At 43.5% G+C, this 10,728-nt stretch overlaps 1 long non-coding RNA gene across 1 annotated transcript in view; it reads right to left on the reverse strand.

Annotated features, from left to right (window-relative positions):
- The window catches only part of LOC147111030 (uncharacterized), a 113,535-nt gene extending 103,214 nt beyond the window's left edge, over positions 1-10,321 (reverse strand). The window contains exon 1 of the long non-coding RNA XR_015080029.1: positions 10,191-10,321. This is a non-coding gene — a long non-coding RNA (uncharacterized LOC147111030). The remainder of the gene's footprint in view (positions 1-10,190) is intronic.
- Positions 10,322-10,728: the final 407 nt, after the last annotated feature.

Genomic DNA, 10,728 nt, shown 5'->3' on the forward strand with positions numbered 1-10,728 from the left:
CTGCGGCAAGATTACCAAAAGCAACGAAGAGCGTCGAAGAGAGACAACCGCCCTCGTCGTGCTACCAAAAGAAAACACGAGGCTGCAACAACAGAAAGCAGGAAGACTAACAACAAAAGCTGTATCAGCAACAGGCACTGACTACCCTTCTGCCACGGTGCGGAGTGAGCCGACCAGCAAGAAACAAGGCGGCCGAAGAGACTGTGAGTAGGGGAAGGTGTAGAAGTATCCGGAGGATAAGGGCAGAGCACTCGACCTCGGTCGAGGGGGAGCTGTGCCGGCCAAAAGTCGGGTCCAACGGCGTCGGGTGACAGCCGGACCGCGATCGGCGGGAAAAATCCGGGCAGCGACCGCAGCCACGAAGCGCTGAGCCTGCGAGTAGGCGCGGGAAGAGAAACCCAGCCGCAGCCAGGGAGGGAAACACCGGTCTGCAAGAGGGCTGGGGAGGCGAACGGGAACCGTGCGGGTGAGAGCCGGGTGCGGAGAGAGAGACTGCGAGGAGCCAGTCCAGCAGCTGAGCTGTTCTCCACCAACGGGGCACCCAGGGCCGGTAACACCGAACGTGCGGGTGAGAGCGCGACAGAGCCGGGTACGGAGAGAGAGACTGCGCGAGAGCCAGTCCAGCGGCTGAACTGTCCTCCGTTAACGGGGTGTACCCAGCGCCGGTAGAACCGTGTGGGCGGGAGGAAAAGACATAGCCGAGTAAGGGGAGCTGTGCGGTAGCCAGCCAGCGGCTGAACCTGTCCGCTGTGGGGGAAGCGTACCCCTTCCACCGGGAAGAAACGCGGGAAGCCGCCATTAGGTGGAGAAGACGCCAGAAGCGGGAAACCGCCATTGAAGTGGGCGGGGCGAGAAAGGAAGAGCGGGAAACCGCCATTTTTGCGGGAAAACCGCCATCTTAGAAACAAACAAATAAATAAGAATACTTAAAGAAATACTGGTGCTGCTCCCAAGGGAAGAAAAATGCCTAAGCGAGGGAATATTAACGACTTTAATTCTGAAATAGAAGACTGGGCCACGTACGTGGAACACATCGAGATCTATTGTGAAGCCAACAAAATAGAGGAAGACGACAAGGCGATGACATTGTTAAACTCGATGGGCGCAAAGACATACGGGCTCTTGAAGGATTTACTAGCACCAGCTAAACCGGCGGATCAGTCTTTCGAAGAGATTGTGGTTGTTCTGAAGGACCACTTGAACCCCACACCGTTGATGTTGGCTGAACGATTCAAATTCTATGCAAGAACGCAACGGAAAGACGAAAACAACGCAGAATACTTGGTCGAACTGCGTAGGCTAGCGAAATACTGCCAGTTCGGAGGGAATCTGACAGAGGCACTGCGAGACAAGTTCGTAGGCGGATTGCCCAAGGAAGGGACGCAAAAGCGCCTACTAGAAGAGAACGACCTTACACTTGACAGGGCTGTCCTTATAGCCGCATCACACGAAGCCGCAGCGAAAGGAACGGCGGAAATGCAACTAAAGGCGGCGGCGCTCGGGGTGGACCAAATTACCTCGAGTACAACAAAATGCTATCGTTGTGGGAAGACAACACACGACCAGAATCAATGCTGGTTTAAGAACCAAGAATGTAGGAAATGTGGCAAACTGGGTCACATCGCTAAGGTATGCCGGTCAGGGAAGAAGACCAACAACCAAAGGAAGCCATCACAAGAAAAGTACAACAAGGTATACAAGGGGGCTGAGAAGAGTTCAGACGAACAGAATCCAGACTCAGATCCAAACGGCCAGGAGCTGGGTAGTCTGAGTATCCACCATGTGAGTAAGGAAGCTGACCTACAAACTATCTGGGTCATGCTAAAAATAGCTGGAGTCCAAGTGAAAATGGAGTTGGACACTGGATCAGCTGTATCAGTCATAAATCGAGGGGATTACCACCGGCTATTCTCACACATACCCTTAAGAGATACCAAGTTCGTATTGCAGACATACACGGGGTATAAAGTATACCCCATGGGAAAAATAAGAGTCAAGGTGAGAGATAGGGGTAAAGAACACCCAAGAATGAACTTGTATGTACTACACGAGGGAGGACCACCACTTCTAGGACGGGAGTGGATCAAGAAAATAGACATGTATGGAATGGCACTACCTACAAGCAATGACGAGTGAGGACTCGGTGCAGACAAGCAGCTCAGACTCTGAGCCGGAAGACGATAAGTCCAGCCCACGTATGAAAAACAAGGTTAACATGAACTCACTGACTAAGGTTGGAAAAACGAGGGCGTGCATAAAGACAGAGAATTCTGAGTCTGTTCAAGTCACAGACATATGCATTACGGAGGAACACCGAGCTCGAACTCAACGTTATTTCAAAGTACGACAACAATTCGAACAATTAAGTTACCGTCTCGTACAGGAGATGAAAACAATGAAAAAGTTCTATGACACCGAATGGGAGAGTCTGGAAAGACAACAGAACCTGCTGGCTCAAGCAGAGAGCGACCATAGAGCCATCGTGACCAATTACCGATCACACCTCCCTTATGATGTTCAGGAGTTAGAATATTTGCATGATCTAGAGATACAGCATAAAGGCAAACCACGCTACACTGAGGATTTTGTTCTGCAATTGGAGACGGAGCTAGTGCAGGCAAGGTTAAGAGAAGCTGAATCGCAGTGTGCACTTAAAGAGATGCAGAAAAAAATCTTGGACATGGAAAAGAGAAACGCTTCTTTACCTGATGTGAATAATGTGGCCATGTTGCAAGAGGAGCTTATCACTCAGTTAAATGAAAATAAAGGGAAAATGACTGAGAGAGACTGCAAGGATAAAGATGATTTGATGGCAGTGAGACTTCAAGAGGCAGATAGCATAGCAGCCTTGGCTGAACTCCAACAGGAAATTGCGAAAGAAGCAAATGAAGAGGAATCTTCAGGAAGCCGGGATTTTATTCCAGTTCTTCTCTACGACTCCTTACAAGCAGAGTGTGAGAAGTGGAAAGAACAGTATGAACAGGCCCAGGCTACAATTCTGGAGGGGATTAACTCGGCAACCTCCGAAAAGCTAGTTTCAGTAGAAGCATATGAGCAACTAAAGGTTGAACATGAGCAAGAAGTCCAAAGGCTGCAGGAAATTCTTGATGAGCTCAAGGCCAAGACAGACTCATCGGTAGAAGTTCCATCCATAGATGAGAATTTAGCGGTGAAAGACATGGCAGAACATGAAAGACAAGATGTCCAAGAACTCATAAAAATATTGGAGGAAACCCAAGACAAATATGAGGCGGCAATGACCGAGGTTCAACGACTTGAAGAGCAGAGTCAACTGGGAATCCTTTCAGTGGAAGGGAAGGAAACTGTAAGAAACACAGAGACTGTAAGAATGGGCTCTGAACATGAGCTTGGGAGCATCAAGGCGCAACTTCTTCGAGCGCTTGAAACCAAAGTACAAGAGGAAAGGAAGGTGAAAGCATTGGAGGGAAAGGTGGATGAAATGGTGAAGACTCTGATCCACAGAGTCCCCGCGGAAGAGTTAACGGTCAGCCAACTCCTTCACATGCTGAGAGACAAGACTCCACAATGGGAACACGAGCTTCAATCTGCAAAGGGAAGGAATTCGGAGCTCCCAAAAGTTACGGAAATAACTGAGGTGGCAACACAGATTTTGTGTTACAGTTTACTCTATGAAGAGTTCGTTGAATCCCGTCAATGTGAACAGAAGAATGTTGAAACAGCTGCTTCAGTAGAAGGATTAAATAGCCTGATACCGCAATCCCCGGTGGAAGGGAAGGTATTGAACTCACAAATGAGGTCAGTAGTGAAGGAATGGCAGACAACCCAGGAAGAGCAGGATGAATATGAATGCATGAAGAAGTCTTTTCAAGAAAGATGTCTAGGGAAGGAACCACCGTCAGCTAACGTCCAGACGGGTGAGGAGGAAGAAGAAGGCTCTCTCGCTGGCCTAACTCAGGACGAACCCGAATATTACCATGACCTGTTGAGTGACACTGAATATTACGAGGATGTGGTCTGCCCAGCTTGTGATGAAAACTCCCAAAGTGCTGAAATCCGGAGGAAGCACTTAAGGTCTAAGGAACATAGAGAGTTGGTGGCGCTACAGCTGGCAGCCGAGAAAGGAGCTCCGAGAGTTTCAAAAAGGCAGAAAAGAAAAAGAAGCAGAAGATAATAACTGTCTAAAATATTAGCACTTCTACCATCTCAGGCGGAACACTACGAAAGGAGCTAAATTAGTTGAAAAACTGGAAAATGTCAAGACAGCCAGTTGGTTGTAAAAGTCCGCACTGCTGGTTCAACAGGACGAAAGTTCAAGCTGTTACGTCAAGAAAAAGGCTATGGAGGAGTCACGCTAGCCAGGTGAACCGGCTACACCAAAGAAATGTTGTTCGGAACGAGTCAAGATCAGAGACTGAATCTATGAACTGTTTCCGCAGAGACTGAACCTGTGAACTGTTCCCACCGAGATTATCTCTGTAAATTGTTTTATATGACATTGACTCCACCGAGATTATATCTGTAATTTGTTTATAGGAAGTTGAAGATATGTATGTTTAACGGAGACTCTGTAAGTAATAAGCTAAAAAGGGAGGATTGTAGTGTATGTACCCGTCTACCTTTAAGGGAACTATTGAATGTAACCGTTCACCTTTAAGGGAACTACTTTAGGTGTGGCACTATTTGTTTGGCTTCTGTATACTGTAATACCGATAGTGACCACACCAGTATATAAGTGTTGTGGCAGGATTGCTGGGGCAGATTCGCCCGGACCTTCGAATAGTAAAGACCTGTTTGTTTGTTACTTCTGAAGTCTGTGTATTTATTAACTGCACAACCCACAGACTTTACAATATTCAAGTGCTGCTTTCAGTGTATGATGTGCTTTGATATTTGTGTGTCAGTTACTCAGTTGGACAATACATGAGCTAAACATTTTTGTATCGGTCATGAGCTCTGAAAAATCTTTGGCTTCTTCATCCTCCAGTCTCCAGGTGCCATCATGGCCTATGATTTGGTCAATTGTTTCAGGCTGCTGCTGTGTTAGTGGATTAAAGGCTATCTTGTCCTGTTAAAAAAAATAGTACAGAGATATTGAAAGTCATAGAGCTGAGACAGTGTCATACAGCTACTCGGGCATAGAGATGTACTGCAGGGTACAAATTGAAGATGCAAATTTTTTTGTCTGAAACCCCTTTAAGGTTTATTGCTGTGCGTACAGGTTGTCAGATGCTCTTCCTAATTGTAACTATAATGTACATCTTGAGTCTCCTTATTCAAACAAAGCATTTTTTTACGAACAATGACGGGCATTAAAAGACCACCTGGCCCATCCAGCCTGCCCCACACACTGTGATGCCTCGTGCATCACAATATATACGCTCCCCACTGCACCACACCCGAAAGCCCATTAATCTCCTGGGAGTGCCGATAAAACAGATAAAAACCCAAGTCAATTAGGGGGATAAAAATCTGGAAAATTCCTCTGACTCCCTTAGGTGATCAGACTGGTCCAGGAGACCAGGTTGCTCGGGTCTGTGGCGGATCCGCTATTGCCTGTTTTATGCCTCCACCAAAGTTGAAAGTTCAGCCCTATATGTCAGTACTGCATTTGGACAGCATTCGCTTTCAGCTTAGCTTTTTCCAGCATGAAAAGATTAAACGTTAGCAAAGATGACTTTCGTGTCTGTTTACTTGAGGTAGGTGCTTGCCAAGCACAGCAGATTTCTTGGGGGCTGGCATCTTTTTTTCTAATATCTTGTCGGCTCTTGCAGATCCTGGATATATCATGTGCTTGTTGCAGCAGGTGCCAGGAGCGGGAGGGAATTAGAGTCTTTCTATCTCTGATTCTTTCCAGCACCTAGTCAGTAAATCTGGCTTTACTTTGTCTGCAACATGCCATTCTTCTGGAATATTACTGTGTAGCTATTTCAGCTGTTTAAATGGCATATTTTTGCAGCTCATAGATTATTGATTCTGTGCTTCATTGGGTGGCCTGCAATGCGGTGCTAAAGCATATGTTGTACAGTTCCAATCAGTAGTAAAGTAATGAGTCATTTATCTCATTGCTGTTTGTGGGGCCTTGCTGTGCGCAAATGGGTTGTCGCATTTGCTTACATAATAACAAATGACCGTTCAGACGTTATCAATTGGCTGAATTGCTTTGGGAAGTCCTGAAGACACGAAAGGCACTATGCAAATACCAGTTGTTTCTTTCCTTAACTATTGTGCTTGATTTTTCTCAAAACATTAAGCAGTGCTCACTCAATTGACACTTTAATAGTACTGAAACTGTAATTTATGGTCTCTTATGATTTAGAACACCAGAATAGTGTCTTGTGAAGTAATATCTTACATGAAAGAGAAATGACAGTTTTGTGGTGCTGTTCATTGAGCATTGTGCTTGCTCTGTTTGTTATTTAATTTGTTATAGTTCAGCTCGATGTAGTGTTTTCACCAGATTTATTAAGTGTTGGTAACGTTATGCAGTAAGAAAAATAGTATTTCAACCAATATGCTTTACTAGCACCCAATGAGCATATTAGCATATTTTAATAATGTTAATACGCCTCTTGGGCGCTATTCTTAATGAACTACCTCTAACTTACGCCGATCACTATCGCAACAAGAGATCTATTTGTAGCCACCAGTACTTCACCCGAGTGTTATGATTCAAGTTTGGAAGGTTCAAACTTATAATTGTACAGTTGAGTGTCTTCTGTTCAAGTGGACATTGTAAGACAGTTTCAGACACCTGCCATTATGCTTTACTGAAATCCTAGTGGCAACATTGCTGTACGTTGTCAGTTTTGTTCAGGAATGTTTTTGAAACAAGTGCTGTATTGTCCACATTATCTTGTAGCTTACAGCTATGGTGTGCTTTATAGTACTTCACTCTGGTACGTTGAATCAACAGGTGTACAAAAAATGTGAATTATTTGATGCTTGAACAATAAGTGTTTGCTGGAGCTTCAATCTTCACGTAATCTTGATACTTATGAACTATTTTCCCACACTTTATTAGACTATGACTTTATTTAAATTATTACTGCTGTATACGACAGGATTTCCTTGAAGTAGCAGTTCAGTCCGCAGGGTTTGAGTGTTTAATATTCTCCACTCTGTCATTAAAATTCAGATAAATAATTCAACTGCCCTGGTCAAGTACTCAGGAAGGATGTTGAATCCAACCACTGTGATTTGTTGACGTTGAAGCATCAAACTGCTATCTTAGGACATTAGGAGGGAAGTGTTTGCCTGCTATATAGTTTACATGACAAAACCTATAGAACTTATTTATTGCAGTAACTGAACGTTTTCTTCTGTTTCCTAGTGAAGATTAAATAGAGATTATTTTGGTTAGAGGGTATGTATGGCCAATTTCATATTATTTTGAGACATGCAACTATCAATCTTTCCTTTTATTCAGGACGGTTATGAACCCTACTTTGAATATTATCCCTTTCCTCCACTGAAAAGAGTTAGCAAAAGGGAGTCTTGGAAACTGAGGCTGAACAAAAAAAAATTCAGTATTAGCTACAGAAGCATCACATGGATAGGAACATTGATAAGTAGCCTAGCAACTGCATAGTATGAATTTAAACTCTTAAAAATTAATTAGATACAGAGGGACATCACATAAATTGTGTCACTGTAGGCTCTTAAAGCTGCTTTAAAAACCTCCCTACATATGGGATAAAATGTAAACATTTGTAGCATTCTTTCATACACCCACACATTTGAAGGTAATGGAAATCATCTCTCCAAAAATTTATAACAAATTATGAAAAGAAAACACCACAGACATATAAAACTTACTGTAACAGCAAAGCCTGTCAAGTAAGTTCATCAAACCTGTGATTGAAAGCTTTCTCATTTAAAGTCCTGCAGCAGGGACAGACATCATGAATTTTTCAAACTTAGAAGACAGCACTATGGTAAGCTATTTTCAAACCTTACCATGAATGCCCCTGACACACAGTGAAGGGAGGTAAACTCGCTTGCCCAAGCAAAAACGGCATTCGTTACCTGCTTTACTAATCTACAGACAGCTGATTGGCTTGTATTGCTAATATCTCCAGTGGCAGTCTGAAATGCTCCCAAAGCATAAAAGTTAAGAACAGTTATGAACTTGATTCTGACAGAGTTTGCCTGTAGGTCTGGATGAGCCGTGCGGCATAACTCAATCATGGCGAACCCTTGAATATTGAAGCCTCCAAAAGCACTGCTCTCTGGAAAAATGTGCGGGCACCAGTAGGTGGGTGCGGAATGCGTCTAGTGCAGCCTACCTGCTTTGTATCTCTCAATTACCCTCTTCCTCCAAAAAGCAGAGATGCACGGCGATTCCCACGGGGAAACCCATTGTGACATGATTGTAGCTATTGGAATAAATGGCTGCACCACAACAATTGGCACAAATGCTTCTGAAAAACTAAGTTACGGGAGCAAAAATGAAACAATGAAAGTAGTACAGAAATAGCCTCAATATTATTCAAAGAATCTTCCTTCAGGATTCGAAATTAACTTTGGCAAACACCTCAATCCCTAGCAACCCTGGAGCCCCACTTTTTATATGGTGGGTCGATCGCAGTGTAATGTACCTGCAAACATCAGAAAATTACCTGTTGTCAAAGTGACTTCATCAGAATATTGTTAGAATATTGAAATCATGCTCCCATCTGCTATTAGGTTTGCCCTTTGTAGACCAGGAGGTGAAAGCTTCTTGTGCCCAACAAGTCCCCACCAGAAATGTGTGTCATGCACAAAATGGGTGGAGGTCTGCCCACATTTTCAGATAGGTAATGCCCACTTTATGCCTTAAGATCAGCCATTACTAATCAAAAATTATACCTCATTTTGTGAATAGCAGATCAGATCCAGTATTCCTGAGTCAGTGAATTAGACCTAAGTCACATTAATCCTACCTTACAGAAATGGATTGAGGCTTGTGTTAAAGCAAAGCCTAACATTTTGAAGGCTTTGTACTGATGAAAGCAGATCTTTCTATAAGAGCTGTGCTACTATTTCATTTATTTTGCCGCTTTTCACAAGTTGACATCTTGGCTACAAAGGGCAAATCAAATAACTTATCCTAGACATCTGTACTTCCTCAATAACCTCAATTAAGTATTTGACTCAGATGTACATAATGCCTGTAACATAGTAAATGTCTAAAAGGCTCGAGAAGGAGGCAAAATAAATGGTGAGCAGCAGAAGAGGTTGAGAAGGCTTCTAAGGTGGGAGCCGGTTGAAGAGAGGTAGCAAGACAGAAAGATGTTACAGAGAGTAGGGCTAAGGCTGTTGAAGGCTCTGCTGCTGATTTTTACCTAGAATTAATAATCGAGGTTAGCGCCACATAATAACGACCTACAAGTGCTACTATTTTGTATTACATGGAAATGATCAGAAAATCTACTGATGAAGAATTATCTAGAGTGTACAGAATGGTGATAGTTAGCTGTGCAAGCTTGAAAATTTGCTACACATTACAGAAAAATCCAATTTCTTGAGATTCAATCATTAGGGAAGTGATTCATGGCAAAAGACCATGCGGGTTGACCTTTACTATTAGAACTTTCTTTTTGCATAGATGGATTAACAAGATGCATCTGAGATAATGTGCAAGGAGGACAGAGGGCTTGGTAAATTTAACCTAGTTGTTCCCAAGCAGAAAAAAAGCCAGACAGACAGTTTGTGCTTGGGTGCTAACAAACAAGCCCAGGATATTTGTATAACCCAATTTGGGTTCAATAGCATAAAAAGAAAAAAATGACTAACCAGAAGATCATGAGGTTGAAGTCCTAAAGCTTATATATTAATAAATGTAGTCAGTCCTCAACCAAGCCAATAGTCACATTGTTACCTAATTTCTTGCCCCATGCCAGTGAAAGGTAAGAAACAAGGGGACAAAAAAGGTTAAGAGAGGCACATCTATCTAATCTATCTATCTATCTATATTATACTAGCTGGAGAGCCCGGCGTTGCCAGGGCTGTTTTGGGGCAGGCGGTTTAAATCGAGTGCCAGGCTTTGGGGCCCTGTCTGTGTCCCTTTGTGAATCTGGTGCTGGGCAACATTTTAAATCAAGTGCCAGGCTTTAGGGCCCTGTCTGTGTCCCTGTCTGTCTACCTTTTAAAAGCTTGAAAAATGAAAGTGAAAGTACTGATAAAACGTTTTTGGTAAATCTTATGTTATTTTTAAAAGAGATACTAACTTTCAAAGTAGTTTTAGCTGGAAGCTGAAGTCATTTGAGCTGGAAGCTGAAGTCAGAGCTGGTAGTGAAACAATGGCTGCCACATCCCCGAGATGAAAACCAATAGTCCCGCCCACACACACACCGATTGGCCAACCAGCAGGGGACCGTACTGTAGGATTGGTCAATCGTGACGGAACAGGATTGGTGGAACCTTGACGTCAGTCAATCAATGCTAGCAGATAATGAGTTTAATTTTGAAGGTTTTTTGCATAAGGCGCGAACAATTTTCGTCCGACCGAAAAGTAAATACGCTTAAAACCGTCTCGGAAGCGTAAAAGCTTTCTTTGGAGTTAAGGCGTGCGTAGGTACGCCCTGTAACTTTCGAGCGCATAGCCCGACAGAAGACGCACACGTGATGACAGAAGGACAGATCGACCGATTTATATATAGATAGATAGATAGATAGAAGATAGATAGATAGATATATAAACGGATCGTTCTGTCTGTCTGTCGTCACGTGTGCGTCTGTACGGCTATGCGCTCGAAAGTTATAGAG

Source organism: Somniosus microcephalus, chromosome 11 (genome assembly GCF_052327205.1).
Source record: "Somniosus microcephalus isolate GS21.2 chromosome 11, FLI_Smic_1.0, whole genome shotgun sequence".
In the NCBI taxonomy this organism is placed as follows: domain Eukaryota; kingdom Metazoa; phylum Chordata; class Chondrichthyes; order Squaliformes; family Somniosidae; genus Somniosus; species Somniosus microcephalus.